The 7,491-nt window shown below is 29.9% G+C and overlaps 1 pseudogene; it reads left to right on the plus strand.

The window, feature by feature from the left end:
- The first annotated feature begins 291 nt into the window (after positions 1–291).
- Positions 292–7,491, plus strand: part of LOC113386747 — a 70,174-nt pseudogene continuing 62,974 nt past the window's right edge.

Below are 7,491 nucleotides of genomic sequence, written 5' to 3' on the forward strand. Positions count from 1 at the left end.
TACATTTGATTTGCTCAGATATAACAAAGATAGCAAAAATAATGAAAGTTACAGTATTTGTAATAATATATTTGAAAACGTTTAAAATTTCTCGTATATTTCATTACGGTACGGGAAGTTTCAGCAATTTGCCTTAAGGCACGATGCCATACACCACTAGTTTATTATTAATATGATTCTAGTGCTTGTTTTTTCGGATGAGTATTTTTTTCGACCGGCCGTCGCACTATCTCCCGCAAAGTTGATATAGCGAATTCGTCCGCTTCGCAAAGTCAGTTTCAGACGGGACGTCCTGCAGTGTGGTGGCCCTTTTTTCTAATTTTTATTCCCCAAAAATATTAAAAAATCATTAATTAATATTAAATTAGAAACAAATAAAAACTAAACAAAATTAAAAATCGATTTGGTTTTGTGAAAAATTGCATTTTGAGTGAGTGTAAACTAGTGATTTTTTATACGTGATAATTTTAATTTAAAGGTGAGTTTTGTAATTGATTAATTATAAAAAAATTGGTTTTATTTAGACCAGTGTTTCCCAAGCTTTAGTAGGCTGTTTTCCACAATTTTTACTCAAAGCCAGAAATTGTTTTCTTACCTTTATTCGTATTTTTTTAAATTAATTCAGATTTTCTGTTAAATTTGTTCTCAAAATGTTACATTAAATTTAAATAATATGAGGTGAAAGGGTTGAAGCAGTGTTTCCTAACGCGGGGTCCACGCCCCAAAGGATAGTTGCAATTTAAAATATATCAATTCATTTTTTTTTTTTAAATTCAAAATGTTAAACATAAAAATGGGGCATCATTTTGTTTAGAATTGTTAAAATCCAAAATTGCTAAAAATATTAGGAAATACTGTAAAGGTTCCTGTATCTGCAAAATAAAAAAGTATTGAAATTGTATATATGAAAGATGAAATAAAATTAAATTATTGTAAATTTCTTATGAAGTAGAGTCCTTTTTATGAAGGATATTTTTGCTGCTCTGAATTGATATTTAATTTGCTCGTCAGTAGAGTCCTTTTATATTCCAATTCTAAATCTAATTTGCTCGTCAGTAGAGTTCTTTTATATTGCAATTTTAAATTTAATTTGCTCGTCAGTAAGGTCCTTTTTTGTAAATCGTTGTCCTGATCACTCTGGTACAGTTAAATGTTCTGTGTCATTAAATTATCACTTATTATTATTATTATTTAAAAGAAACTACTTAAGTACATAAAAATCGAATATTTTTGATTTTATATAATTTGCAATAATTTCAAAATTTATACTTAAGGGGTTATATACACTTTACGGCCGAAAAAAAACACTTTTCTAGAATTTTTCCTGTAAAAACTATTAAATATAACTATACAAAAATTTATACACATATAAAGGCATCTTTTAACTATATTTTTAAAAATAATTACGAGTAAAAATATTTATTAGAAAAAAAGTTACAGCAGATTTGCGGGAGCTATTCATAAAAACTTCTTGTACTTGTTCTTGATGGTCACATAAAAAAATAATGAATTTGTTCAATTAAAGATTCAGTTTTTTTCAAGAGTATTTTTATTATTAATCCACGTGCTTCTGTTTATTCAAATTTAAAGATAAACAAAATCATAAAATTTTATATCTATCATTTAGCATATTTGTTAATCATTGGATTACTAATATTCGTTTGAATTAGTGAAATGACTACTACTACAAAATAAGGTGAAAATTTGGGGTTGTATGTATTTGTCCAAAAAATTATATTAATTTTACAGTTGTGAGAGTAAAGTTTTAGCAATTATTAAAAATTATAGAATTTTTTTTAAATCTTCAGAAAAAGTGTTAGAATTGGACAACTCTTAATAAAAAACTTAACTGTTTTTTTAATTATATTTTAAGGCTAAGAAAATTGATGAAAACCATTCGCATATAAAAGTATGACAAAAAATGATTTCCTTAGGAGTGTGAAAATTTAGGGTTGTTTATTATACAAAAAGTTGGTACAAAAAATTTATTAGTCTAGTCTGGTTTTGAACAATCGCCTGTATTTCCATTATTTTCACGACCAGGACAAGTTTTATGTTATGAATTGATGTAATAAAATATAATAGGCAAAAAAAACAACAATGTATATGAATAGCCAGTCTAGTTATGTTGTCAAACGAGTTTGTGATCGGAGAGGAAATAAGAACAAATTATATGTGCTAGACATGTGCAATAATAATAATAATAAATATATCTTATATATAAAAATGGAGCTCTCGATAAAATGATTCGGTAAAACTCGAAAAAGGCTAAACCGATTTGGCCAGTCTTAGTGTTGAAAAATTTGTGCCAATCCAGAGATGGTCGGAAAGGTGAGATATTATTTCAAAATCGCGTAGAAACTTGCATTTTTAATTTGAACATTTTTGTAGAAGCGTAATTTAAATAAAACAATGGACGGTGGCTAATACGTCAAATGTCAAATCTTTTTGACAGATGATGTTCAATTGCGTTTAATAGGATGTTTTACGTGAATATTATTTAATTACGATTAAGTTGTAGTAAGTAGTTTTGTTCGTAGTTATATTTATACACAAAAACCTTATGTATCTTCTTCTTTTTGTAGATAATTTTATGCTCTACAATTTTGTCTCAGATAATTCTGCGATAAAACTGACCATTTAGCCGAAAATCGTAAAAATGCATTTTTTTAACATAGATTTCGTGCGAATTTTTTAGCTCGCGCCGGAACAATGAGCACTTTTGAGATTTCTTTTAGAATTGTATTTTAAACAATTTTACCAAGTTACAGCCTATTATTAATTATTGTAATATTGACCGAGCTTTTATGTGTTTATGACATTAAACTGCTCCTGAACTGCTGAACCAATTTTAATGAAACTTTGTGTATTTGCCCAACTTGATTTACAGATTGTTTTAAAACGAAATACAAATAATAATCGTGTGAGAAAAAAGATGAAAAAATAGGGATAAAATAATTTGTCATTATCTTATATATAAAAATGGAGCTCTCGATAAAATGATCCGCTAAAACTCGAAAACAGCTAAACCGATTTAGCCAGTCTTAGTCTTGAAAAATTCGTGCAAATACAGAGATTGTCGGAAAGGTGAGATATTATTTCAAAATCGCGTAGAAACTTTACATTTGTAATTTGAACATTTTTGTAGAAGCGTAATTTGAATAAAACCATGAACGGTGGCTCATACGTCAAATGTCTAATGTTTTTGACAGACGATGTTCAATTACGTTTAATAGGATGTTTTACATGAATATTATTTAATTATGATTGAATTGTAGTAAGTAGTTCTGTTCGTAGTTATATTTATACACAAAAACGATATTAAACGGATCGCAAGTGTTACTAGAAGCTCAAAATATCAACTTTTTTGAAATGTTAATATGAAAATGCACTTTTTGGCATATTTTTCTCAAACACGGTGCTTTGAAAGATCTTGTTTGAATAGGTAAATTAAACGCAATTATTAGATATTACTTTGACTCATAGTCAATTAATTATGTCTCAGTAATCCAAAATCCTCCCCCAGCTCTCGGTCTATTTCCTCTAATCACATAAAATTCCCTACATTCCTCGACAATAGAATGGTTTGTGTTAATTTAAATTTCTGCAAAAGTTGTCACATGAGGAGGTTGTCACGGCACAGCACAGGTGGACAGTGGTATATGGTATGGTATCAGTTACCATCGACCTACTTTCACAATTTCAAACGAACCAGTTCTACCTATGAACGAAATTTTGTTTAGAGTAAACTAGATCACTTGGCCTGTTTGCCCGAAGACAGGTTGTTTGGGTCGACCTTTGGGTTTGTTGACCAAAACTGACGATGGTGTTGACCTCGAGGGATAATTGACAAAGAAGTCAAGGTTTTGGTGGATTTAGATTTAGATCACTTGGTTGGTGGTATTGTGGTTTCCGGGTGGTACTGACTTTTGAGAAGTACTAGGCTAAATTTGAAGAGATTTTGAGGTATTAGGGTATAGGGCGGTGCACAAAGATTGAGCATCTTTGGGTGATATTAATATTTTATTTGCTAAAGATTCATACTGTGGAGACAATCTTTTGTCGAATATTTCGGGAGCGCTGATCAACCGATTAGAAATATTCAAATAACATTTGGTTCCTATTATACTTATACTCGATAATACTTAGACTTGGTAAATATTATACTGTGAAAATCAAGCCGACTACATTAATTTCACTTAAGGGGCGTCCATTAGTCACGGGTTCGATTTTTTAAGGTTTTTTGTACTCCCCTCCCCTTGGTGATATTCAAAATTACCCCTCCGCCCTTCCTTCCACGCCAAACATCACGTGCATTTTTAGTTACGAGAAAAAATTGTAAATTTTTGATTTTTATTTAAATCAGGTATAAAATAAATATACGTGATATCTTTTTCCTTGTCCACGTGATATTTCTTGATTTGTTGTAAATTAACCCCCCCCCTTCCCTTCGAAAGATCACGTGCATTTTTAGTTACGAGAAAAAATTGGATTTTTAAAAAAAAATTTAATTCAGGTAAAAAATAAATATACGTGATGTCTTCCCTTCTACACGAGATATTTTGTGATTTTTTGTAAAGCCCTCCTTTTTCCCCTCCAAAGATTACGTGTATTTTCAGTTACGAGAAAAAATTGTAACATTTTGGATTTTTTTTGAAAATGTTTGGACTTTTTTAAAAAAAAATCAGGTAAAAAATAAATACGCGTGATATCTTACTATACCTCTTCCTCCCCCCGCGTGATAGTTTGTGATTTTTTGTCAATATAGGCTAGTTACACATCTTTTGCCCTCTACTTTAAAATAGCATTGCCAAATATAAATATAAAATAAAATATTAGATATCGACAAATTAAACAACAGTGCTCAAAAGCTTTTTTTTTAGTTTGAAAATTAACAATATACACTAGTTACACATCGTTTGCCCTCTACTTTAAAACAGCGTTGTCAAATATAAATATAAAATAAAATATGTGATATCCGTAAACTAAACAACAGTGCTCAAAATGAAAAAAAAATGTTTGAAAATTGCCAATATAGACTAGTTACACATCTTTTGCCCTCTACTTTAATATAGCATTGTCAAATATAAATATAAAATAAAATATTAGGTATCCGTAAACTAAACAACAGTGCTCAAAACCAAAAAAAATATTTTTGTTTGAAAATTAACAATATAGACTAGTTACACATCTTTTGCTCTCTACTTTAAAATAGCATTGCCAAATATAAATATAAAATAAAATATTCGATATCCGTAAACTAAACAACAAAATAAAAAAAAATTGTTTGAAAATTGACAATATAGACTAGTTACACATCTTTTGCCCTCTACTTTAAAATAGCATTGTCATTTGTAAATATAAAATGAAATATTATGTTGCAGAAAAAGAAATCCATTATTTTTGGTTTATTGGTTTAAAATTGTTTTATGGTCGATTTTTCGTCTTTGCCCAAAAAAACTGTAAAATGTACCCAATTTTCTCTTTGTCCACTTCCATTTTGTAACACCCTGTAACTCACAACTGAATGCACCAAACAAAACTAAAAACAGAAAAATACCTTTGAAGTAGAACTTCTTTAATCGCGGCTAGGAAGTAAATCTGTGAAAATGCAACGGAAGTCCGTTACGCCCGAACTGTTCATCATTCGCTCTCGATGATATCATTTCTATACGGGTAGATTGTGATTGGTCGTCGTGTCACCGAAAGCGTGAAGCATATTGTTCGGAAATTGTGCCTTGTACGAAACGTAAGTTTATTGAAGTAATTTGTATTTTCGTGATTACTCTAAATCTTTGAGATTATTAGAATGGAAAATATTTTTATATGCAAGACAGGCGAGACTGTATCGCCAGCAAAATAGAGAAAAAAACAAGCAGTCAATGAATGTATGTAAAATAAATTTAACAAAGAATAATTTTCCAATATTTCTTTTCGAAGAAATTTAGACAATTTGTCGACTGAATTTATATCTCTCGTTTGGGTAATCTGGAAAAAATCATATCATATTAACGTAATTAATTTATTGTTTGAAAATATTAGTAAAGTGGTTGACATTGAATGTATTATCAGTAGTGTTAACATATTACCACTACTGATTTTAAATTCTTAAATGAAGACTTTATTTTTGACTTGATAGTCGTCTTGTACAATAGCAAAAAAGTTTTACTTCAACGGTGGACAAAATTCAATTAATTGTTTCAAAATTATCACTCTATTTGTTTTCTGAGCTATTGATGATGGATCTTTCTTTACTAATTATTATATTTCATATTTCTATTTCTATTTCCCTTTTCAGTAATCCAAAATGGAATCCCCAGCCTGCCAGAACAACAGCACGAGCACCACCACCGCCGCCACCAATAATGGCAACCACCGCCACAACAAAGATGTCTCAGAGGAACGGCGACTGCAAACGTCCCGGATTGCCCGCCTTGCCCGCCATCAAGATGGTCTCGTACGAGAGCCCCGTCAACGATCTGGAGGTTCCGGGGACCCCCAAGACACCGAGGACGTCCACCACACCGGGTAAGGAGAAAATGACTCTTTTGGTTATTAATTTTTACTTTCATCGAAACTATTTGGAAAAGGCATGTTTTTAGTTCAAAGTTTCTATATTTTTCTGAAAATATTTTTTTTGAATATTGAAATTTTTTGGATATTAATTTTAATTCTAGATTAATAAATTATAGAAACGTGAAATAAAATATAATGTAATTTATGTCACATCCCGTAGTAAATCTTTCAAGTTATTAAAATAGCTGCTCAAAAAATGAGACTGTATAGCCAGCGAAATAGTCAAAAAAACAAACAGTCAATGAATGTATGTAAAGTAAATGTAACAAAGAATAATTCTCCATTATTTCTTTCCCCAAGAATTAAGACAATTTCTCGACTGAAATTATGTCTCACGCTTCAGTAATCTCGAAGTAGTCATATCATATTAAAGTAATTAATTATTATTAATTGTGGGAACAAAAAGAAAATGAGTACATTTTAGCCTTAAAGTTACAGTTTTTTTGACAAAGGCGAAAACGTAATCCTCCATGAATATTTTTGCATATCTTTACGTTTCAACGGTTTCTGAACATTTAGGCATACCTTAGACAAAATTAATGTGTGTGTGTGTATGTGCGAAATCACGGTTCAACCGATTTGAGTTATTCATAAAATTATTCACAATTTTTTTTAATTAATTTTCAAAGAAATTTTTTTTTGTATATCGAAAATGATTAGGGCATTAATTTTCACTTTAGATACACAAATGTGTTAAAAATTGAAAAAAATTCCCACTGAGCACAATCTAAGTTAAAACCTGGTGTAAATATTTTTGCAAGTGCGTTTAGAATGTGACTTTACTGGAGTACTTTTCCAATTTTTTGCTAATTATAGAAATGTAATTTTGGGATTTTATGCAAAATTATAGAAATGTAATTTTTTTGAGCTGAAAATTGCAAAAATTACCCAGACTAAGCACAGTCTAAGCGACAA

Source organism: Ctenocephalides felis, unplaced genomic scaffold (genome assembly GCF_003426905.1).
Source record: "Ctenocephalides felis isolate EL2017-DRISC unplaced genomic scaffold, ASM342690v1 CF-g0.4_SCAFFOLD_03571, whole genome shotgun sequence".
Taxonomy (NCBI): Eukaryota; Metazoa; Arthropoda; class Insecta; order Siphonaptera; family Pulicidae; genus Ctenocephalides; species Ctenocephalides felis.